This window comes from Lissotriton helveticus, chromosome 2_1 (genome assembly GCF_964261635.1).
Source record: "Lissotriton helveticus chromosome 2_1, aLisHel1.1, whole genome shotgun sequence".
NCBI lineage: Eukaryota > Metazoa > Chordata > Amphibia > Caudata > Salamandridae > Lissotriton > Lissotriton helveticus.
In genome coordinates, this window is record NC_136059.1 from 776,282,504 (window position 1) to 776,308,770 (window position 26,267).

General features: G+C 44.5%; 1 long non-coding RNA gene across 1 annotated transcript in view; it reads right to left on the reverse strand.

Moving 5' to 3' along the window:
• Positions 1-26,267, reverse strand: part of LOC144819498 (uncharacterized) — a 160,359-nt gene that overhangs the window by 38,799 nt on the left and 95,293 nt on the right. Inside the window, exon 2 of the long non-coding RNA XR_013607410.1 lies at positions 24,774-24,859. This is a non-coding gene — a long non-coding RNA (uncharacterized LOC144819498). The remainder of the gene's footprint in view (positions 1-24,773; positions 24,860-26,267) is intronic.

Genomic DNA, 26,267 nt, shown 5'->3' on the forward strand with positions numbered 1-26,267 from the left:
TAACTGTAAAATCTCATGAAAACTTGAGTGACCAGTACATAATAAATTCACTTTTTTATACTGCAAAACATAATACTGTCGGGATTTTGAAATGTAAAGACCCGTTTTGCAGTGGAATAAGAGGAAGTTGATTCTTTTTATGAATTAAGTAATTATAATAATAGTTTTTCAATATATCACTCCACACATCATTGTCGAGGCCCTAATTACAACTGGTCTCTTAATTTCTATGATGCCAGTAACAGAAGTTAGTCGGATCCAGAATCAGCAATTCCTCTTAGTAGAACCTCAGATTTCAACTCTTAACTTCATACCTGGTGAAATTTCCCGTACTCTTGGAGTAACCAGTATCCCTGTCTTGATAACTCTGTGTATAGAAATAACAACCCATTTCCAGGCCACTCATAATGAGAAGCCCATAGGAGTAATTTAGAGATGACCGATTTATAGTGCTCTGGTCACCTACTGTGGAGGATTGAAGCCAGCATTTGGCCTCATGATCTCCAAAAGACATTGTCAGAGGGAACATTCAGCTCAATAAGCCAGCCTTCCACCTTTCAACATTTGAATGTAATAAGCCATAGCAACCTGAACAATTTTCAGAACTGAAGCAGGTTCATTTTGCGTTGCAGTACAGGGAAAGCGTACCAATGTGACATAGATAAATTGTGTATTTCTAAGCAGTTTACAAAAGTCTATTATATGAGAATATTTTGTTTCCATTTATTGTATAAAAGTAAATATTTTGTGGGTAAGCATCATTGTATAAAGTCGTTTTCATGTGTCGCATTTTTTGCGATGATTTATTCTAAATAGATTGCCTTTTGCAGGAGCCAAAATGTTATGTCAGCTATTAAAATTCCACTTGAATTGTATCCTGAAATTTCACTGCATCCTTTGTACAGTATGTGACTATCGGAAATAGCTGATGAATGAAGTTCACCTCGTTCATTCCAGTTTACTACAGACAAACAGTAGCAAGGCATTTACGTTGCATTTTAATTCTAACTCTGTTGCTGTTCCCGAAATAAATTGGGCTGGATATATGTATCCTGCTGACTTGATATGGCAGACTATATTTGTCAGCAGAATAATTTTTATTTGATACTTAACCCAGGAAGTAATGGCGAAGCTTTTTCTTCCTGTATAGGATCAGACACAGCTTTAACCAGGTTTTTCAATCATGAAACTTAGTGCTTGGTACCTATTGGCAAGTTTCTTCAACCATCAATTATTATGCTGCCTCTGCAATTATATCATGAATTATATTGCTGTTCCGCAGATATTAGTTCGACACTATATGTTTATAACACCAGCCACTACAAAAATTAACGTAGAAAATGAGTTATTTATCCTTAGAAGACAACAATCAAAGCATAAGCCTTTAAATACATAAAAGCATGTACATGTAAGTTGCCATTTTGACATGTATTGGTTTGATGTGCATAGTCTGCTATGCTTTCTTTTCGCACAACACTAGGATACTGCACCCTTCGCATGACACTTTGAGGTTACACTACCAAACAACAGAATCCACCCTGTTACTTTTTTAGGTGGAGTTCACTAGAGAACCCATGCTCTCTCTGTCTGTTGTGAGGCATATTGTGGCTCACCAACAACATAGAGGCACCCAAAGCCGGCCAATTGCTTACCATTAGTTGCCTTTTCTTGTCACTCACATTTTCATGCTTCTTGTCAATCTTATGGTGTCCCTCCCATGGAGGATCTCTTTGAATGGCTGGCAACTCTGCTTTTCTAGGGCTTGTTTTTCAAGACGACCTTTTTCTTTAGGGTTAAGCACTCCATCTAAGTGCATGTGTTTTCAAGCTGTAATTTTGCAGGAAAAACTCTGGGGCACACGGACGTCAATTCAACAACACTGCCCCAAGAGTGCTCCTTTTGTAATCGTTTCCTTTTCCTTCCTTCCCTTGAAGGCAGGAGGTGTCTAATTTCTCAACTGTCAGCTGGTGTGTTCAGGGGCATGCTGCCCACTCTGTAGTGTGCTGCTTATGGTGGACATGACACAGTCAAGCATGTAGCAAGCAACATGATAAAAAGTAAAATGAGGTCATGCAAGCCAAAAAAATATACAACTTCATTCCACTATTTTTCCCTAACAACAAAAGATAAACATAATTAAATAAACCAAAATTGTCATGTTTAATCTTCCTTCTTTGCCCAATAACAATTGTAATTTTGCTGGAGAGGAGCCGGGTGCCCACAAACAGCGATTCACCAACATGCCTGAAGTAGCTGAAGGGACATAATGTACCCATTGACACAAAATACATCACAGGCTTGACTGTGTATCCCACCACAAGCTCCTTAACTTCCTGCTGAGAAGTAAGGAAAGGATACATGTGGAATCTCCAGATTGTAAAAAAGACTCTTACACCTTAAGGTGGGCAAACATTTAATTGAACTCACATAGTTTGGTAAATTGGGAGAATTTTGTAATTTACAAAGATGTGTGATGGGAGGTGTAGTCATAGGCAGTTGGGTCAAACCTAGAAGGGGCATCAGGTTGCATGGATTTATGTTTCCATGTCAGCAGCATAGAAACACATTGGTGGCTGCTCGGCAGTGTTATTTCTTTACTCTGCTCTCAGAAACTTAAGCCTGGGACTTCCCGAAAGGGAGGAAAGGATTGGAGAAGGGCATCAACAAGAGGAAAGGCAGGTGGCTGATGTCCCCTGTCCTTATTTACCCTGCAAAGTCCCCCTGGTGGTCGAGCCAGTTCATTCTGTTAAAAAAAAAAATCATTTGTGCAGCACAGCACTTAGCGAAGCTGGAAAACATTTTACGAAATTGTACAGCTCATTTCATAGTCATGTTTCCTTTCTGTTCTTGTAACTACATTCATGACCCCTATAAACCTGGGTAACAAGGGCCTTTCAAGATGCTCCAAATGGTAAACTAAGGACACCAAGAGCTACTTCTGGCTACCATTAATGACACCCTTTCCTGGATCTGGTGATTCTACAATTTAGTAAACCCCAAAAATGCAGTTTGAAAGTATCAGGGTAAAAAGCTGAATATTGAGGACCTCTGATCATACTGCATGTCACTACGCTTTGGTAAAGCACGGTCCTTATTGTGTTCCCATATCCTGTGAAACACCTTATTAACCATGTACTGACTCCTGTAAGCACCTACGCTCAACACGGCACCACCAGCAGATATGAAATATTCACAACAGCCTAATAAAACAAAAGTGCAATATACATTTAGTTAAAACCTTATAGGTAGGGGGACGTGCGATCGGCACCTTTCAAGATGGCCGCCTGAGCGCGGAGCTCCACCCTGCGTCAGGAGAGGCAGTTCAATTGTGACGGGTTCAGAGCCGGTCTACTTCTTCGATGGGGAGTCTTTTGCAGCTGAACTCTCCCTGAACAAGAGGCTGTCTACCAATTTTTCCTTCCTGCTTCTGTCTGCATAAAACATCGAGGGACATAGATTGCTACCTTCTGGACGCCATTATGTTTTTCACCCTGACTGGAGGATTTCCTTTCAGCTATGGATTGTTATTAAGGTACTGCTTTTTCCCTTTTTCTCCTAATGGCTTTAGGTATTTTTCCTCAATACAGTTTGGATTCCTCTAGCTGTACTTAAAGACCCACACCACTGGACTTTTTATTTCTATTTTTATTCAAAGGATATTTTATTGAAATTCTACGCTATGCTAATGCTGGGCCAAACGTTTTTTCTTTATTAATGGGCAGAACTAAACATCTATTACATTAAAATAAAAGGCCTACTGCTGGTTTGACTGCGCTGAGCCCTCCTTCCTTAACGCCCCCTATAGATGTTCAAAATTCTGCCAATATGGCTCAATCTAACTCTTCCAGGACAGCGTCTGTGTCCATTGCACCATCAAAAGTGCATTCACCCTCCTCTGCTAAAAAAGGCTTAAACAAGACCTTCCTTCTCCGCCGAAGTCTGCTTCACCTGTATCTTTGGACACTGTCTTATTGGAAATACGTGCTTTGAGACCAGTTATTGAGGAAACAAATATGCGCCTACAGGTTCTGGATACTAAGGGGTCCATTACGATGTCGGGCGGATTGCCTCCGCCAGGCTGGCGGTAGCCACCGCCGGCCTGGCGGAGGCAATCCGCCCAACATCGTGTCCAGAATTCCCCCCGCCATATTAGTATGGCGGGGGCACCACGGCGGACGGAAAGACCATCCGCGGCTTTTCCGCCCCGGTCCACTTGCGGCCGCGGCGGTAAAGGAATAATATGGTGGCGGTGTCTGCCGCATTGTGTATGCAAATGCGTGCATGCATTCATGGCATTGTGGCGGGCGGTGCAGGTTGCCACAATGTTATGAATGCAGGATGCGGCCGCCACTGTGGCGGCCGCATCCTAATGCCACACACGGGACCCCCGCCTTTATGGCCGGCGGTCCCTGGTCCCGATAGGATGGCGGGCGGACTAAGTCCGCCCGTCATCCTAATGGACCCCTAAGTTATCTTCACTCGATTTCAGGCTGTTTGTCATTGAACAGCATGTCAAGACGTCTCCACAAGAGTTTTTTCTCAGGAGAAGGATGTTATACCCTGAAATAAGTCTGCTGAGGATCTTGAAAAGAGAAATAGGTGCAACAACCTTCACTTGTATTGCCTTCCAGAGGGTGTTGAGGGAGATGACGCTGTGACCTTCTTCGCCTCTTTTCTTCCTAAACCTCCGGATGTCCTTGCGTCAGTGTCTTTGAATAACCAGTGTGCCCACAGGCTGGGTCCTCGACTCTCGTCTTCATCCGCTCCTGCAAAGCCAAGTGGTGTAATCCTCCTATTTTTGAAATTTACTGACCTTTTACATGTTTTAAATGTGGCCAAACTTAAAAAACAATTAATTTGGTCTGGTGCCAAAATGTTCTCATCCCAGGAAGTTTTCACAGTAACATCTAAACAGCAGAAGGAATTCCTCGATCTCAGACCAGCTCTTTGTACCTTGGGTAGCACTATGGTTTATTTCATCCATGCCTGTTTGGAGTGACTCTTCAGAACCACACATCTACTTTTGAAGACCCTGCAGATCTTCAATAATTTCTTCATTCACACTCTACGGCCTCCATGGATACAGCTGGTCCCTCTTCTATAACTTGACTCTTATATGACAGTGTCTGAGGATTTGAGAGTAATATGATAATTTTACACTGATCTTCATTTTTTTCTTTCTATATTGGTTATTTTGATGTATTTGTATTAAGTCATCTCCATTTGTCTTCTCTTTGTTCTTAACATCATTGCAGATCATCCGGAATCCTTACATAGCTGTCCCCTATTCTTTTCTGATCTCCCGATGTGGTGTGTCTCCCTCTGTTGGATGTGCTGTCTTTACTGTCTGTCGCTGGTCTTTGTTGTTTGCTTGTTTTTCCTTTGAAGATACGCATTATAGTTGTCATTATATGTGTGACATGTACTGTCTTCTCTTATATCCTTACTCATTCCCTTTCCTTCTTTCCTATTCTCCTTCGCTAATTCTTCTCTTACTGATCTTACTGTATTTTTCATCCTTACTACTTATTTTTTCACTATTTTATTCATCCTTTCTCATTGCTGATGATCATGTTATTCTATACCTACTTCATTCCTTCTACATTCAGAGTTATATCTTGGAATGTGAAAGGTTTTATTAAACCTCTAAAGAGACAGAGAATATTATCCCATTTAGCCTCATACATTCCTGACTTAGTTCTGTTACAAGAAACCCATTTGATGGAGACAGAGGTTTTGAAAGTCAAACGGAATTGGGTTGGTGGAGTCTCAGTGTCTCCTATGACCATTAAGAAAAATAGGGTCATTATTTTATGTCATAAAAAATTGAAATGTTCTGTTGTTTCTCAAGAAACTTATTCAGAGGGCAGATGGTTATTAGTTAAATTGCTCATTATTAATATATCCTTAACAGTATTTAATCTTTATGGTCCAACTAAACTGGATTATTCTTTCTCGGCTAACTATATAAAAAAGTGTATTCAATACATTGATGAATTGTTTTATCCTAGAAGGTGATTATAACCAGGTTATCAACCCTTTTATTGACCACCAATCCCAAGTTTGTTTTCTCCCTCACAAGACCCATAAATAATTCTAAAGTACAATCTCTCAGACACATCTTGTAGACGCCTGGGGACTCTGTAATTCAGATGCAACCAAATTTTCTTTTTTCTCTATTCCACATGGCTCCCTGGCCTGATTAGTTTACATTTCCCTTTCTAAATCCTTGACTCAGAACCTTATTTTTTCTTCAATTGAACCGATTGTCATCCCTGATCATGCCCCGGTTGTTGCTGATTTCGATTTGCTCCATTCACATCCCAGGTCCTCTAGATGGAAGTTTAACAATTCTCTTCTGTAGAATCAATTTTTTTCTTCCTGTTTTATTTCCTTTGCTGAGAACTTTTTCTCCATAAATGCAGATCCAGATGCTTCCCCTTCACTGTTATGGGATGCATTTAAGGCTACTGCCCGTGGTTTCATCATGCACTTTGTTTCCAGAAAAAAGAAACACTCACCTACTCAACATAAAATTCTACTGGCCAATATTAAATGCCTAGAACACCAATTTTACACCTCTTCATCTGATTCTGTCTTACAGGAACTTGTTCAAACAAAGCTTGATTTTAACAAAATAACTACCAATAATGCATCATCTATTCTCCTTCATAGTAGTTCTCGTTATTATGCTGGACGAAATAAAGTTAGCAAACTTTGGGCTAATTACCTCATATCTCGGAAGGAGCGTGTGTGGCTAGATTCCCTTCTTTCCTAGTATGAAAAGCATCTTTTTAAAGACCAGGACATTGTAGATGAATTATTGAACTTTTATAGGACTCTATATACTCCGGAGTCCTCTATGTCTATTGACACCCATCTCAGATGCCTTCCACTCCCTTCTCATGTAGATATTGACTTTGTATCTCTAGAATCTGATACTTTGACCCTGGAATTATCTCAATCTTTAAGTATCCTTAAAAAAAGATCAAACTACGGGCCCATTTGGAATTACGGTAGAATTTTACTAGCATTTCTCAAATTTACTTCGTCCAAAAAAATTGCAGCTCTTTCAATACTTTTATACTACTGGTAAGGTGGATGGCACTTTGTTAGAAGCCATATTATGTCGAATTCATGAAGATGGTTGTGATCCCAAACACTATATAAATTATCACCCTATTTCCTTGGTAAATGTTGATTAGAAAATGTTTGCCAAATTGCTTACTTTACGTCTTGAACCTCTTTTACCAAATCTAATTGGTCTACATCAGTGTGGTTTTGTTAAAGGTAGACTAACTTCCAAAAATTCACAGTTATTCTTTAATGTTTTGAACAAGGCTCCAACTCTTCTCTACTCATTAGCTGCAGTTTCTATTGACATATAGAAGGCTTTCGATAGGGTAGATTGGTCCTTTTTATTTAAAGGTCTTTATTGGCAATGTTTTGGTCCTAAATTTATTTTTCTTTTCTCTCTGCTGTATTCGGTTCCTAGAGCTTCTGTCGTAATTAATCGTCTTGTGTTTCAATTCTTTCCTCTGCAACGTAGTGTACGTCAAGGTTGCCCCCTATATCTTCTTCTATTTATTTTATTACTTTAACCCTTTTTATCCCATATCCACCCGAATACCTCTATTTCTGTATTAATCTAGGGAGATCAACATTTGAAGTTATCCGCCTAGGTGGACGATATTTTACTTTTTATATCTTATCCTGAAACCTCTTTTCCTCCTCTTTTGTAAGAAATCTCAGATATTTCCCTACTTTCAGGCTATGAGATCAAATCATATAAGACAGAAATTCTACACAACATGAATTTTGACTCGTGCAAAATTTCGACTCTACTGAGTTCTGATGAAATAGTTATAGAATCAAGTACCTAGGTGTCTGGTTTACTAATTCCATATTGGATGCAGTTAAAATCAATCTCAGGGAAGGGCTGCAACGTATCTCTAAACTCCTCTCTTCCTGAAATCTTCTTTTTCTCTCTTGGTGGGGGCATCTCGATTCTCTTAAAATTATGATTATTCCCATTTTATTGTATATTTTCTCTATGATTCCCACTTATATTCCGTCTATTTATTTGAAAGAAATCGAGTACCTACTCTGTAAATTTTTATGGAATAAAAAGAAATCCAGAATTTCCCTGTCACATCTTTGGAAACTTAAATCCAATAGAGGAGTGAATTTTCCCAACTCTCGGCTCTATCATTCCCAACTTTCGGCTCTATCATACGGCCTACTGTCTTAAACTAGCTTCTAAATGGCTTCTTTCTGACTCCTCCCTGTTTACACCTCTTTGGGTTAATGTTGAACAGGCCTTACTTGCACCTTTTTCTGTTAAGGTAGCTCTTGCCTTTACTACATAAGTTAATGTTACTTCTCTTCAACTGTTCAAACACACATACTCATTATTAAGACCTAATTTCCAGTTAAAAACTCATCTCTAGGGATTCCTTTCTACAATCTCCTATTTGGCACAATTGTCTCATTAGCATCAATAATAGACCTCTTTATTGAAAATCCTGGAGACTTAGGGAAATTGTTTGGGTTCAGGACATGTTTGATGGTATGCCCTCTTGTTCTTTACCTCAGTTTCAGGATACTTTTAAATGTCTTTGTTTGTTTTGGCATAAATTCTCAACCCTTATGGGAATAATTGTAGATGTTTTTTATTCTCTTCCTTCAAATGAATTTGCACCCACGGAAGATCCACTTCTCAGTATATTGGCAGTATTTCCCAAAGCATTTCTGATCTTTGAACACCTTCCTACCCCATATTCTGACCGTCCTAAATATAAATTGGAAATTACCTGGGAGATCGATGTGGGTTGTATTTGGAGCATTGATTTCTGGGACAGGATCTGGGTCAGATCTTTGAAGATCTATAGATCTGCCTCCTCCACTCAATCCATGTTCTTTCTATACCATAGATTATGTTTTACTCCCCTGTCCATTTCTAACTTCACACACACTGATAACAAGGCTTGTTCGTCTTACGATTTTCCCTTGGCAGATTTGATGCACCTCTTGCTCTCCTGCCCTGCTGTTTCCTCCTTTTGGAGGAATATTTAGTCTTGTATCTAAATTATTTTTAATTGACATACTCCCTTATCGAATATTATTCTTTTTACAGGAGTCATCAGGATTACTTTCACATGAAAAGGGTCTGTTTGACTTGATGTTGGCTTTAGGCTTTCAGCAAATTTCACTAAATTGGAAATGTTCAACTAAACTTTCAGTCAAGTCCTGGTGGAACAATGTTTGTCATTATCAAAGGCTGGATATTGTTTTTGACTCCTTTTGTAAACCATTTGTACATAGGGATTTATTTTGGTCTCTATTGACTAATTATTTGAATAAGGTTGCTACAATTTGTGTATTACACAATTGTTCTGAACATTTTCAACCTCCATAAACTGCTATTGTCTCTGCTTTTTCCTCTGTATTATTTTTCATTATTGAATTGTTTTTTAGATAGTCTAATTATTTCTGTAAGCTTTAAGAAGTTTTATATTGTCGCCCGATCTTCAGTTCTATGAATGTTGAGGTCTACACATCTGACAACAATGTGCACTAGTCTTTGGGCCCCAGAGTACAACATGGTGTTTGGCATTGGCTATATGCCATTGTGAACTGTCATGTCGTAATTGGTGTCTGTGTTGTCCCCTCCTGTTCCATCCTGAACTTACAGGAGACACTGAATCTGATTCCCGCTTGTTTCATTCCTGGATAACTAAGACTTATAATGAACTTGCCCGTTCAGAGAAACAAAGCAAGCAATTAAAACCAAATCAAATCAAATCAAAAACTCAGAAGGCGCCCTGGTATACACCGCTGTTGGCACAAGCACATCTACTATGTAAGCAACAAGAAAGGCAATAGAGGAAAATGTACAATCCCGAACACAAAATAGGATTCAGAAAGAGCAGAAAGTTCTACCATCAGCAGATCAAGTTGGCGAAAAAAGAATATTTCACTTAAAAAATACAAGAATCCAATAATGATCAGAAAATTATTTTTTCAGCAGTGAAGTCTTTCACAAACCATTAAGGCCAACTTAAAGAACTTCCTGCTTTTTGAGGAAAAAATTCAAGGAGAATTTTTAGCTACTTATGTCATTGACCAGGACTCTATCCATGACCAAGTTGCAGGGGATACGGTCGGCTCGCATCAGACTTTTGCACCTATTTCGTTGGAGCAGAAACGGGAGGTTATCAGAAGATGTAAATCTGGTTCACCATGGGATGCGTGTCCCCCGATGGTGCTCCAGAAATTTATAGACACGGTCAATCCTAATGTAAATCTCATTGTCAACTTGTCTCTAAAAACCGGAGTGGTGCCTGATGAGTGGAAGCTTGCACTGGTTAAACCGTTAAAAAAGAAACCAAGTATTGACCACTCGGTGCTGTCAAATCTCCAGCCTATTTCTCTGCAACCCTTTTAAGGTAAAATAACAGAGACATTTGTTCAGAAGGAACTGACAAATTTTACCGAAGGCCATAACATTCTGCACCCGCAACAGTCGGGATTCCTTCCTAAGCATTCTACAGAATCGGCCCTCTTACAGGTAACCGCACTCTAAAAATTATTGCCGATAAAGGGAAGAAAGCGGTTTAGATCCTTCTAGAACTGTCGGCGGTGTTCGATACGATTTCACCTAACATTCTACTGAATCGTCTCGAGCGCTGCGGCATCTCAGGCAAGGTACTGGAATGGATTAAATTTGGCTTGGGAGTCACATTTTAGGAGGCTGTACTCCATCCCGAGCAATGATGAACCTGAGATTCCTCTCCCAGGCCCCCCTCCATGAGCATCGACTGGAGGGGGCCTGGGAGATCACACCTGCGGAGGTTGAGTCTGCTATTCTGAACCTGTCACCGAACAAAGCCCCCGGCTTGGACAAGCTACCGTGTGACCTGTATATGGGTCCCCTATCTTGGTGTTTTATTTAATGGCATTCTAAAAGGCATGGATCCGCTGGATTCATGGTGGGGTGCCGAAATTGTCCCCATCTACAAAAAAGGTTGCCCCCTGAAACCGTCCAACTATAGCCAATTAGCCTCATAGACCTCACCCAAAAACTGATGGGACGCATTATCCTGGGCAGGTTACAGTCTTGGATGGAGGAATACGAGGTTCTGTCTACCTTCCAGGCTGGCTTCAGGCAGGGAACATCAACTGTGGACCAGCTATTTAGACTCCAGGTCCTATTCTGGAAAACAGTGACTGTAGAGGGTGGCAGCCTCTACATGATCTTTGTAGACTTGAGGTAAGCGTTCGACCTAGTGCCCAGAGGTAAACCCTGGAAGGTTTTACATGAGTTGGGCCTACCAGGTTACCTCCTTAATGTTCTAGTTAGGCTCCACACCAATAATTGCGCTCAGGTGAGGTGTGGAAGGCACGGTGAACTGTTGCCTTGTTTCCCGGTCAGGCAGGGGGTCCGCGAGGGTTGTGTACTGGGGTCCACTCTTTTTTCCCCTATACATTAATGGCCTGGTGAATCAACTGCTTGGGATCGGAAATATAGATGCACCGAGGCTAGCTACGGGGCGGGTGCCCGCTTTGATGTTCGCGGACGGCACTTTGTTGTTGTCCAAGACATCCACGGGCATCTAGCTTACCCTGGATGGATTCGCGGCCTTCTGTGTCTCACGGGGTTTGGAGATAAACTTGGACAAAACCAAGTTCATGATCTTCAATCCCCTGAGGCAGACACACCCGAACCCGTTGTTGGGAGGAACTCCCCTATAGAGAGTCGAAACCTTTGAATATTTGGGCATTACCCTTGGTGAACACTTTCAATGGGACCCGCAGTTGGCTAAAGCTACGCTTAAATTAACAAGAGTGGTAGGAGGGATGCAGAAGTTCCATTGAGAGCCCGAGTTCAAACCGGCGGCCCCAGTCATAGAAATTTACAGTGTACAGGCTAGGGCAGCTGTCCTCTATGGGGCCGAACTCTGGGGTCACCAAAATTCCCCCAGTTTGGCAAAGGTTGAACATACCTTTGTAAGGAACATAATGGGACTCCCTGTGAGTACCCCACTCGTCCCACTGCGTTTGGACCTAGGGCTGCTTCCCATTGAAGAGGTTATGTCATCACGCCCTTTAATATTCTGGAAAAGATTATGGTCCGTCCCGGAACTTGTGTCCTACAGAAATGAATTTAAGGATATATGGGATGCCTTGAGAGGCAAGAACATTAGGTGACTGTCCCATATAAAGCTCATTAGTAGTAGGACAGGCTTACCCGAGCTTTGGGTGATCCCGGACGTTGCCTGTCTGGAGATCACCAAGGCTAAGGTGATTCGCCATTATAAGAACTATAATCTAGCCACCCTTCAGGCGAGCTCTGGGGTGGGAAGATTGACAACGGAGTTCTTTGAGGTCAAGGCAGAATATAGACGGGAAGAATTTTTGGACGTGGTATTTCCTGCATCAGCAAGAAAACTCTAAATGCAATTCAGATTGGGCACTTTGCCTTTTAGAGTTTTCTCTAGTAAATGGGACAAAAGCAATCAGAAAGAATGCCCAGCTTGTCGACATCCCTTCGAAAATGACATACATGTCTTTTTCTTTTGCCCAGGGTATCAGGGCCCACGTAAGTACTGGCTAATCCCTATCTGTCGTAATCTGGGATTTCGCCAGTGCTCACGCGCAATGAGAGTCTTAAAATATGACACCCACCCCCCTATTGTTTTTGCTGTGTCGCGTTTCCTGAATGCAATGTGGCATCGGTGTAGGAAATTGATTAGCGCCTAGTATGCATTCCTGCCGCAATTAAATGGTAGTTTGATAATGGAACATAGTTTAATTCTATTTTAGTATGTATCTGATCTTACTGTAAATCAAATGTTTTTTAAAAGCAAGTTATATTTATTGTCTTAATATTTGTATTGTATACATTTTTATGTGCTATTATGGTCCTTTGAGGCCGAAATAAAGTTATCGAACGAACAAACGGATTAAATTGTTTCTAACTAACCGCAGACAAGCGGTTACATTGGGGACGTTCCTTTCAGCGGAGCGACTATCTCAATAGGGAGTCCCTCAGGGTTCCTCTTTGAGCCTATTGTTCTTTAATATTTATATGACCCCTCTTATCTCTTTGATTGGATCATTTGGGATAGAAGTCACATCATACGCTGATGATACCCAAATGATCCTTTCCCTAGATAACACCACTTCAGAGGTAGAAACTAACTTTAAAAGCTGTTTAGCGGTGGTCTTTCAATGGATGAGGAACAACCACCTTAAATGCAATTCAGACAAAACAGAAATCCTCCCGGTGGGGAAGGATGTTCTATTCCATCCTGAGAAATGGTGGCTGGAGGGGATCATCCCGCCACCAGATGTGGTCAAGGTGGCAAAGAATTTGGGAGTACAATTTGATGCAGGAATCTCCTTTATACCCCATGTTACAGCAGTAGCCAGGACATGCTTTAGGATCATCAAATCACCAAAAAAATTCTTTCATTTTCTTCCACTGGCAGCAAGGAAATCAGTGGTAGTGGCCCTGATTCTCTTGCGCTTAGATTCTTGCAACAGTCAGCTCGCGGGAGTGAATAAAGCGATCTTCAAGAAACTGCAGGTGGTACAACATGCAGCAGCACGAGTGGTGCTTAAACTTCCACAAAGATCGTCAGCATCTGCAGCATTGAAAAGCCTGCACTGGCTTCCGGTGCACAAGAGTGTTCTCTTTAAGATACTCTTGATTACCTTCAGAGCCAGGCTTAGTATAGGACCCAAGTATCTGGTAGGACTTTTTACTCCTTACAATACAGCTAGGTCCCTCAGATCATCCTCTGCCAACTTGCTTAAACCCCCCACTTTCAGATTGAAACGAAAAGGAGGAAAAACTGTGGCAGTTCTTGGGACCAAAGCCTGGACCTCACTTCCATCACAGTTAAGGCTACTCAACAAAGAATCCCAATTCTGGAAGGCCCTGAAGACGTGGGTCTTTACTGCCCCAGATGAATTATGCCTTTCACTTATTTAGCATTCTGTTGGTTATTCTCACTCCCCTGAAGGATAGCACCAGGATACTCCTAGCGGAGTGACAGTTGTCAATTTAGTCCTCTTGTATGCTGCATTGACTGCATAGCTTTCTACTCTTGCTGCCACTAACCTGACCCTGCATCTCTCTCTCATGCAGATTCACCAGTGATCACGGAGGGACAGGAGCCGGACACCTGTGGGGGTGAGACTAGCACAACAGCACAGGAGCCCACTGACACAGATGTCACCAGTGCCTCAGAGGGGGACGGAGTCTTCACAAGGAATGCCTGCCTGAGACACGAAGTACCACATCATCTGATGCCAGCAGGGATGCATCCATGTTGGCGGGCACAGGGAATGGAGACTCTGCCTCATCTGCAACCACACAGCTGCCAGTGCCCACCCTCCCATCCACTTCCTCTGGTGCTGCCCGTGTCCGTGTCAGTAAGAGGGGATGAGTTTCATTCACACCTTGCACTGCTTCCCCTGCACCTGTCCCCCCGGCTGCTCTCAGTGCTGAGACTGTTGAGCTCTTGCGCCACCTTTGTATGGTCCAGACAGCTCTACTTAATGCCTTCAGTGACCATACCAAAAATTAGGCCAGGTGGTTGCTTACAACAGGTACATACTCCCATTCCTGCTCCAGGGCCTTTGTCCACCCCCCAGGTAGTGGCCACGTCTGATAATAGTGACCTCGGTTCACATGCGTCACAGTCACGATACAGCACACGAAGCAGCCAGCAGAAACAACTTAAGCGGGCCCGCTCGCAAACACCATCCCCACAGAAGAGCAAAGCCAGCCCAGAATGCAAAGACAAAAGCCTGCCAGGGAAAAGCAAGGCCCAAAAACCAGAGAAGCAGACCTCAGGCTCACATGCCTCACAGGCATCCCCAGCTAAGGACTCTCCGGTCCCTAAAGCTTAGCTCAAAGCAAGGCATGCAGTTCCTGTGCCCACTGAGGTGGTGGTGCATGTCATGGGTACACCTAGGAAGGGCTCAGAGGCACATTCCCCCACAATCTCTACTCCCATTCCATGCCCAGGGAAGCAGGGGAAGGAGGGCACTGTAGGAGGTACACCTGGCAAACAGGGGAAGGAGGGCACTGTAGGGGTACACCTGGCAAACAGGGGAAGGAGGGCACTGTAGGGGGTACACCTGGCAAACATCGGAAGGAGGGCACTGTTAGGGGTACACCTGGCAAACAGGGGAAGGAGGGCCAGAGGCGTAGCCAGACGAAGCGTTCCCCAGGATCCAGCACGTCACCAGAGGGAGTGCCAGTGTCTGCACCTGAGGCATCTCTGTTGGTGTGTGTGCCTGTTGTGTCCACACCAGTTCCCATTAACCCCAGTACAGGGAAGGCATTTCAAATCCCCAAGAAGTGGAAGGGCACCCCTCAGGCATCTCCCACCCACACTGTGTCACAGGTCTGCATGATCCCACCTCCACCTGCCACTTCACCACCTGGTCCAAGCAGCCCTCCGGTTTGCCAAGCCACTGATAGCTCTACCTCACCTGGCCCACTCTCTCCCCAGTCAGGTGCTCCTGCTGCCCCCGACACACAGCCAGCTCACAGTCCGCCTGACAGCCAAGTGTGAGTGCTAGTCCCCCTCACACACCTGTCTCTCTCACAGGTGAGCCTGTTCTGTCCATTGTTACCCCCCTGACTGTGTTGCTGCCCATGGAAGGGTACAGTCACACATACTCCCTGTGCAGATTCTCATGTACTCCCTCTGCACTTTGTCCTGCCCACTGGGTTTGTCATTCACTGTGTGCCCCTTGCCTGTGCAGATTCTCATGTACTCGCTATGCACTTTGCCATACCCACTGGCCTTCCTGTTCTGCCCTTGCCTGTGCAGATTCTCATGTACTCGCTGTGCACTTTGCCCTGGACACTGGCCCTGTTGCTCTGCTGTGTTGGACTCTTCCCTGTGCAGCCTCTCATGTCCTGGCTGTGCACTTTGCCCTGGACCCTGGCCCTGTTGCTCTGCTGTGTTGGACTCTTCCCTGTGCAGCCTCTCATGTACTCGCCCTGCCCACTGGCCTTATCATTCACTGCTGTTCTGGCCTGACCTGTGCAGATTCTCATGGATATGCTGTGCTCCCTGGACTGGCCACTGGTCTTGCTGTTTTGCCCTTGCCTGTGCTGATTCTCATGTACTCGCTCTGCACCCTGGTCTGGCCACTAGCCTTGCTGTTTTGCCTTGCCTGTGCAGATTGTCATGTTCTCACTCTGCACCCTAGACTGGCCATTGGCCTAGCAGCTTTGATCTTGCCTGTGCAGCTTCTCATGTACTCACTCTGCACCCTGGACTGGCCACTGGTCTTGCTGTTTTGCCCTTGCCTGTGCAGATTCTCATGGATATGCTGTGCATTTTGTGCTTTGCTCTTCTCTACTGTTGGTGCCTATCTATGCAACATGTGAATAAAGACAATTACTCCTGTTGTCTGTTTTGTCAGTGTCCATACTGAATAAAGTTATTTTTGTGTGTGCATATGTTTGGCTGTGCCCCATGCTCTATGTGGCACTTCAACATTGCCAAGGTCTTTGCTCGCCTACTCTTTTTTTCACAGGGGTGACAGGGACTTAAGTACTTTCTGACACATATACTTGTGGCTTCTGTGGTGTCAATTTAACCAGTGATGTAGGTATTATCTTCAAGGTTTACAATTGTTGGCTACATTGTTCACATGTCAGTTTGGGGGACACTGCCAGCACAGAGTGTGACTCTGTGCACAGGTTTGCATGCAGGGTGGGCAATGTCATCATGTATGTGTGTTATTCCATTATGTGTGCCAAGCTGTGTACGCATATAGTCATCTTGTAATGGCCCGTCATCCTGGTCCCATGGCCTACATCAGATGTGTGCTCTTGGGTTGTCAAGAGGTGTGCATTGTGTTGCTATGTCCATGCTGTTCTGTCTGACTCCTACTTGTTGTTTTAGTCACCTGTGAGTGTGCAGAGTGTGTGACTGGCTCATCAGTGTTGTGTTTGTTTGATAATCCATGTGTCTTGTTTCTGTTTGTGTAGACTGTGTAAACCTGCTGCTTCACACTGCCATTGTGGTAGTGTTTCTCATGCATTGCAGGCCCATGGTGCTTTTGTATCCTCCTGTATGGCATGGTGTGTGTGGTGTAATGCCATTCCCTATGTGTGCTTCTTGTGACTCCTCTTTGTGGGCCTGGACTCCCTCTGATTGTGTTTTGTGCATTCCTGCCATGTCCACTAATGACGTGCAGTACACTTCACTTGGATGTGGGCGGTCCCCTTGGTTTGTGTGTGTGTGCCTCCTCATCACTTCATTTGTGACATTGTGCTATGTGATGCATTTCTTTGGGGTAGGGCTATGTACCACTCAGATTCTTTCCCCAATTGTTTCTTTGTGGTGTTCTTGCGCTGTTTGGCAGTCATGGTTGCTCATCTGCAGTTCAGCTGCGTGTGCTGGCCAGTGCTTTGTTCAAGTTGATTTCACCATTGTGTCCCAGATCTGTGCATCTGTTGTGGTTGTGTTGGATGTATGTGTGTTGGCTGTGTTGTTGCTTCACTTCCTGGGTATGCTGTTGTGTTTGTACTGTGTTGATTTGTGTTGTATGGGTTGGTGTTGTGTCACTCATGTCTGTGTGTGACTGGTATGCTTGGTGTGCACACACTGCTTGTTGTGCATACTGTGCTGTGTATATGTGGCCTTGACATTGCCTGATGTGCATCCCCTGATGTCCTGTTGGGGGGGGGGGTAAGTGTGTACATTCCTCCTGGTGTTTGTCACTGATGGAGTAAGTATATGGGCCCTGCGTGTTGTGCTGGTGGTGTACTCCTGTGAGGTGGTTGTATACACGTGTGGCTGTTCCCAGCTTGACTTCCGGGCCTTCCTTTCTTCCTTGTGCCTTTACCTGTGGATTGACTTCACTGACTGTACCAGCCATGTGTGGTTTTATGGTCTGAGGGGGGTGTTCTGTGTTCCTTGTCTTGCATGTGATGTGCACATGCTTGTTGTGTGTCTCCATGGCCTTCCATTTGTGTACATCCCACTTTGGCTTGCTGAGTTGTTGTGCTCCATTGCTGTTTTGTGTGTGAGTGTGTCAGTGTGTGGTATGTATGTGTGACTATGCTGGCTGTATGTCCATTTGTATGTTTGTTCCTTTTATGTGTTCATTTGGTGCTTGTACTCATGTTTGTTTCCACGTGTGTGGTGGTGTTGTGGTGTGTGTGTTTCCCCTGGCACCGTGCTGTGTGTTGTGTTTTCCTGTGCAGCCACTCCTGCAGTGGCGGTCTCCCTGGTTGTTTGTTGTGACTGAGGTACAGGGTGTGGATTCACCTGTCTTGTTGTTGTGCATGGGAGTGCACAGAATGCCCACATGGCCTGTGCCTTCATGGGGTGTGCTGGGAGGAGGTGTGTCCCTGTGGTGTTTGTGCCATGCCCATGCCTAATGGGTTGATTTATGCTATATTCTGCCCATGTGGGATGATGTACATAGGCCAAACAAAGCAGAAGATCAAAAACAGAATACTTCAGCATTGCAGCAGAATTAGATGCCAAACCGTGGGGGCACCCTTAGTTGACCATTTTCGGACAAATGCCCACACACCTGAATCACTCAAATGGGTGGTCATTGAGAAGGTCACACTAGGACCGAGGGGTGGGGATCTAGACTCCATCTTGAACATAAGAGAATGCAAATGGATGCAGCGATTTGATTCTGTGCAAAATGGGTTGAATGAAATGGATTCAACGTTCTCTCAAATGGCTTTGATTAATCGTGACTGAGCATGGGGGATGTACCTATGCGTCCTACCAAAGCTATATGTCGGATGGATCCTATCTATCCATATGCTGCCATGTTAAGCTATGAACTACAATCTCCTACACATGACTGTTCAAGATCTTTATTGCATATCATTTCTTTAATCGTACAATGTATAAAATCATGTATCCTCACGATTACATGTATTGTGACACTCTTGTGGTCCTTCACAAGCGCATCTATTTTGGAGTACCGCACTCAATCAGTCTGCCCGTTCACATTATGCCCGTATTCATATGTATTCATTTTCCATTGAATGGTAAAACGCTAGTGTGTGCCAATTTGTAACCAACGTGTGTTTTGCAATTCTGTTAAGACGCTTAATATGTTTAAAATCCAGCAGATTACTATTAGGATATGTATTTTGACAAAACCAAGCAGACTGTTATTAGGATGTGTATTTTGAGACATTACGGCCAACGCTGGTACACACAGAAAGCTAGGGACCTTGCTTGCACTGGTCAGGTCTCACTTAGACACTCCTATTAGCTCGTTACAGCTCCTGTCCTTTTTAATACACTCCCTTCAACCATGTTGGAGCGGGCCACTCCCCATTGGCTTATTGAGACGAGCCCCCGGCAGAATGTCTAAACTTAGCAAACTTTTACCAAACGGCTTCCAGATATACCGAGTTTACATGGTTTCAACAGTGAGCGGGCTTTAATATTCCCGTCCTGAATCCTTTGAATCGTGCAGAATAAGACCCGTCACAGTGAGACGCTCCTGTTCACATTTCTCAGCTTGTTTTACACACTCCCTAAAACGTGTCGGAGCTGGCCTCTCCTGATTGGCCACCCGAGACGAGCCCCCAGCAGGTATTCAGCGCCTGCACCTCGCGCTCCCTTCACTCGCGGTCAGGCTGTGTTGCTGTTAACACCCGCGCAGATGCTGAATTGAGGGTAAGCTACTGCAATACCCACCCACACGGAGGGTTTTCTGAGACTAAATTAACTCCCTGTCATGTACGCTCGGAAGAACTCTCGAGCAGTGCATGCTGTGCACATGGCAATTTTGATCGACTTTAAGACAATGTTTTCCCCTTCCCATTACTTTACCTAGACAACGCCCACAGACCATGTTCTTTTCGTAAAAATAAAATCTCCCACATCGGATACGTTTCATTTTCCTTTTGGTTTTCTTGAACCCTCAGATACCTTTCATCTGGAGGAGCGGAAACCAAGCCATAACGTTGTGACAGATTGGAAAGCCCCGGATGCCCTAGTAAGTCCCCTGTGTTATCGCACTTTACATACAAGTGACAGGGTTAATTTTTAACCCGTTTCCTAAACCAAAATCCTCCATTTTCGAATTACTTTCAGATTAATGGCTACTACTGAGGAACCGATTTAGGTCCACCCGTAAGAGGCCACTGGACGGCCCGTTTTTAAGTAAGAAATCTTTTCCTTTCCATTGAAATAGTTGTAGTACAACAATGCGTAAAATTCAATTCCTGATACATCCCTGTCTTTTAAATTGTATTACCTGTAGGCGCTCCTGTACTCACGTCCTGAAGAAGACCCCAGCATGAGGCTTCAATCAACCCTTAATCCATAGGGGTCGAAACGTAGACCGGATTGTTTTTACTTTCTTAACATAGGAAGTAACCCGTTGATACATACAAACCCTATGTTAAAGCTTTTCTTGGAACTAATGAACAAAATTAGTCTGTAAAGGTTGCATTCATCACTGTGATTGTAATATGGTCACAACATCCTTTACCTAGTCCCCACCACCACCCAATCACACCCATCCCTCTCAAACTGTCTCCTTTCTCCTTCACTTTGAGCGCATTTCTTATTGTATTATTACGTGTGAATTTCTAATACTGGCGAATGAACCCACAAGGATGGTTTTGAAGCAACTGTGTTGAGACTTTTGTCCGGTTGACTCTGCTTGATTCAATGAAGAAATTGTTTACTTGCATGAGGCATAACTTGTGGCATTCTTTTGAATATATCATCATGTATATTACCTTTTGAAAATGTTGGAATAAATTCCTTGTACTACACGAAAGTAATTTCTAAATAAGTTTTTTATGTAAAGGCTTTCTATGATGAATTCTTGATCTTAACTAAATAGACACTGACCAACATATACATACCTATGCCCATGCCTTGGACTGGCCCTGCCTTCTGCATTGTGTGCATGTTTTCCCTTGTATGCACAGCTGCGGTGACGTGACCGGGACATTGCTGCAAGTTCGCGGTAGATGTGTGTCCAGGATGCAGAGGGGTGACTTGGTGGCAGGTGGGTCATGTGTGGGTGCCCTTGTGGATGTTTTACTTCCCCCAGCAGGGTGTCTGTTGTGTATATGGACCCTTTGTCGGCCCGTATGTTGTGTGTTGTATTTGTGTAGTTGCGTACCTGCGGCAGCGTCCGCGGCGGTCCATGAGTTGATAGTGATGTAGCAGGTACAGCACCGGGAACACGTGTATAGCGGGGTCCATGGCGGTCGTGACCGGGTGGAGGGGACCAGGACTCTGGTTTCGCGCTCCGTTGTTGAGCTTCCTCCGTCTCTGATTGTGCGGTGTCTCCGCTGTGGTGCGTCTGCTTGTTTGGGGCATTCTAATTTGTGGAGCGGGCGGACCTCCTTCCGCACAGTGATGAGTCTCCATTGGCTCACACCGCCGCGGTGGACGGGAATTGACCTATCTTTGGCAATGTTAATATGGTGGACGTGTTTTCCGCTGCTCACGGGTGGAAAAATGCATTTTTCCGCACCGCCAACACCCCGGTTGTGCACCGCCCGACATCCTAATGGACCCCAAGGTATTTATAAAAATACGTATTTATTATATAATATCTCTAACACAAAGAGATATCTCCTACCCGTAGATATGCACAATGTACACAATACTTTGCAAAGAAATCAAGTAAATAGCATGAAATACACAGTGGACCCCAGTGGGGGGACCAAACCATGTGCTAAGAAAGTGGTATAAGAAGCACGACTCGGGTCAAGACAATGTCAAGAAGACTTAGAAGTGCTGGGGACCCAAGGCACCACCCAAGGCGAGTGACTAGGAACCCCATGGAGAGCATGTGCAGCGTGGGAACACGACCATATGCTCCATACAAATCAACGTATACGTCGCAGTTGGATTTTCAAAGGTTAAGGACCCTTCCCAGTGGACCCTGAAGAAACCCATTGGAAGACAAAAGGTTGGAGAGCCACCCCATCCGTGGATACCCTAGTACCCACGTTACCTACACCAGGGAAGACGGGTACATAGGTGTGAGGTGGTGTCAGAAAGTGCTGTCGAACCCAATGGAGGACTTCAGGAAAGTGCCCCTGCTGAAGGAGCAGAAAGTGGCTGGTGGAATCTGAAGGTGGATTCTAGTTGAGAGGTACCTGCCATCACAGGGGACTCAGGAGTGACCAGGAGATCTGGAAGACGAATGCCCACCAATGTTGGGAGTTGCAGGATAGCTGACGATGACCTTGACTCTGCAGCTGTGAGGACCAGCTGACCAGCTGACACCGAGGAAGATCAGGAGCCTTGAATGAGCTGTCCCACATCGATGTCAAGTGCTGAGATGTCGGTGTCCGGCGGGAGCACCAAAAAGCCTTGGCAACGGGCAATCCACTCAGAACTCGAAGAAGGTGCAATGTAGGGACCAGCAAGGTCCAGGGGACTCACCAAAAAAAGGGGGATCAGAACAGGACGTGAGCAATCAGGGGTGCTGATAGGAAGCAAAGATGACCCTCAACAGGATCCAGAGGTACTGGAGTTGCAAGAGGACCTCGAGCAACTCACCAAAAAGATGCAGACCATGGTTCAAACGATGTGATGTGGACGAAGACTTTGGTAACTGGGGATGCCTGAGGTTGTGGCTACTTGGAGCCCGAAGATCTTGGTGGAAGGAAGCCAACAAGCCTTTGCAACTGCAAGTTGAAGCGGTGCACAAAGCTTTGGTTATCGCAGCCCCCACGAGGGATACTCGCCTCAAACACTGTGAGAGGGCAGGGCAGGCCTCGGGGGCTGTGGAGAACCACCACCTGTGCTGTAGAACGTTTCATAGTCCGGAGGAGCTTAGGATCAGCAGACCAGTCGACTTAGTTGCGGTGCCTGCAAATGAATGGAAGTGACTCCTTCACTTCAAGGGAGATTCTTTCAGGTGTCTTTGATACCCACAGGCCTTGGAATGTACCTGTATGGTGCACAGGCACAGACGATGCTGACTGGAAGGGAGAGGAAGTCGAGCCCAAACGAAGTCCAGGGTGCCCAGACGGTAGAATAAGAAGCGGTGTCTGATCTGAATCTTGTCCCATGACGAATCTAGGCACCTACCCTCAGATAAGCCCCTAAGGAAAGGGTTGGAATGTTTCAGGGGACCCTCCCAGGGGAGGGTCTGGACAGGGGGGAGGTTACTCCCATGTCCTTTGTCCAGTTTCCCACCAGAGCAGGAGCCAACGGCTCCCAGAGCTAGTTTGAACTGGGCCATGCACTGGACACCAAATGTGACCCTTGTGTGCGTTCCCCTGCTGGAGCTTGGCTCAGCAGCAGTAGGGCAGAATTGTGTCTCTGGTTGGCATAGACAAACATATACACATACAAACAGATGTAGACATAAACACTGAGGTACACACACACTCAAACAACACCTGCTCTCAAACAAATAGAACCATGTAAACATGCATATATATTTAACACCCACACACTCACATAAACACACAACCAGAGTCACACATGCACACACATACACATATGCACATAAACATACACAAAAAGTACACATACTTAGACACCCGCAATGGCAATTAAGAATTAGGATGCCACTGCGGTGGCGGTGGCATCCAGCATATATTGCATTGCGGCGGGCGGTGCTGTAAGCAGCACCCACCACAATGCAATATATGCATGTTGTGCATTGGCATGTACAATGTGGCAGGCACCACGTGGTGTCTGCCACCTTGTCCATCCCAATGTTGGGGGTACCATAGGTACCCCCCAAGTGCAGCCAGCCACCCCCCACACCCCTGCGTGCCCGGACAGGGCCCCAAAGTGAAAACCGCATGCCTTTCCATGGCGGAGTCTCGGCCATGGAAAGGCATTGCAAATGCCACATGCTAATATGGATGGTGGAGCCTGCAAGGCACCGCACCATATTATGGGCCTTTTTCAGCCGGATAATTGCCTACTGGCGGAAAAACGGTGGACGGTCTTTCCATCCGCCGTGGTATGCCCCGCATGCTAATGTGGCGGGGGTAAAAGGCCGTCTGGTGGGGTGTGTTGGCGGGCGGATCGCCACCGCCGGTCGGGCAGTATCGATCTGCCCGCCATGCTAATGGGCCCCTTTGTGTGGGATCATGTCACTGTTGTCACTGATGTAGCACAGGTGATGAAACATTGTCTTCAGCTTACACAGGTGGTGTTGTGACTGATGTTATGGCCTTTCCTTTGTCTAGCTGAGCTTGATGTCAGCACACTCCTTGAGCAAAGAGTCTGGAATGCATGTTTTCTCATCCCAGTTGTATCTAGGTAGTAGTTTTTGCCAATGTTTGTCAAAAGGCCAACCAATTCCACAGGAGTCGACGATGGTCCCAAAGTCCCACCACTAGTACACCCACCAGAAAGACTTCTTTTGGTGAGGGCAACAGCAGGGGGGAAAGGGGAAGTGGATAAAGAGAGACTGCCTTGGAATGTTTCTTCACTGGAACCTTCTACGTCTCAGCTACTGGGTACGCTGCTTCTGCATGGGGAGAAACATAATCATGCAACAAACATTCTACCACATTAACCTTAAAGCATTATCTCTTTTCTTAACACCTTCATACCCCACGGTCCAAGGCCATTGCTTCTCTCTAACTGATGTTAAAATTCCTTCGTATTTGATTGTTCCAGGAATTTTAAGTATTTTGTACAATAACCTAAATTGTCTATTCTCAGACTTGTGTGTCAAAAATGTCTTCTTCTTAAAAAAAAAATGTCACTTCAGCAAAATTCTTAGGCAATATTCAAATGTAACGGTACCTTGTCTTCCTGCTGGTCAATCCACAAGATGAAGGCTTACCAATCAGAGACTTTCTTATAGAATGGAGTCTTTTCTTGCCTAGAACCTTAACACAAGGAAATGAGTTACCCCAAAAGAATTGCCTGAACAGAACTTCAAAGCAAATATAACGTGCTAAAGAAATTAATTCTAAAACTCTTTCCTGTGAGCGTTTTCGCTAAGTTGACCGGAAGCCTCTTTTTGTTTTGTGATAGTCTTTCATTGCACATGCGATAAATTTTGCTGATACTCCAGACTCGTATAACACAGTGGAACACTACTCAGCGTTTTCAGAGTTGAGACGAGACGCCTATTTCCAAAAACGCCTCACGTAATTCTCCTGAGACGACAGACTCAAACATGAGATGCTACACGCCTCGCATCACAGTTGAAGTGCACTGTTCCTTACCGGAGAGAGCGCATTTGTCTGCTGTCTCTCGCGTGCTGGGCAAACACTAGAGCGTTGACCCAGAACTGATTTCTCTGGTCTTTTGGCTCCCTCATTTGCCATTTGTAAGTTTTTTAAGCAGCTGATTACAAATCTTCTAGTAGATGCATGTTGATATTTCCAATGCGGATATTTGGTTGACGCCTGCAAAATGGTTGCTTGCCTTTCTGTTAATTTCAGTCATGCAGACACTCGCCACCATGGTCCTGACAGTGTTCCTGCTAATTTGCCTATAACAGATGTTGCATGCCACAATTTTAGAATTGTAGTTGTATATAACTTTATTCGATATACAATATCATAAAAGTATAAAAGCAATTTAAAACAAGTTAAAAAGAGGATAGAGGAGATAGACAGCCCTTTGTTAATACATTCACACAATATATAAAAATATAAAAAAAAATATATATATATAGCGTAATCAATCCTCAATATTTGATATAAACAATTGATCATAATAAAAAAATACTAGACGTAATTTTAAAAAGTGGTTCATCATAAAAAACAAGGTACAGCCCGATGGAAGGTGAAAATCTACGGATCCACGGCCTGGACCTGGTCGCCCTAGAAAGCTTCGATCTTGTCAGCCAGGCGCAGCCCAGGTACTTAGCTGTCCCACAAATCACACTGGGGATTGAGGTCTCAGATGTTAAGATACGCAGTGCCTCCCTATAGTTTTTGCATCCCAAGTTAGAACAGACGGGCTTCAGCCATTTTCTCCTCGCCTGACCATACACTGGGCAGACGAAGAGAAAATGAGCAACAGATTCCGTAGGGGAGGCACAGCCCGGGCACCCTGTGTCACTCTCCCTTGACCTCCTACAGCCCGCTCTGAAGTCGTTCAGTGGGAGGGTACCGAACCTAAACTTCAGATAGAGTGCCCTATCTTTCGGGGACTCAATAAGATCCAGGAAGGATTCTAGTTAGTTAAGGTACTGGCTTCACATCTAAAAAAAATTCCGGGAGGGTGCCGTGATTCTGATTTCTTGTTGCAGCTACAGAAACCCAGTCCCAATAGGCCTTCTTT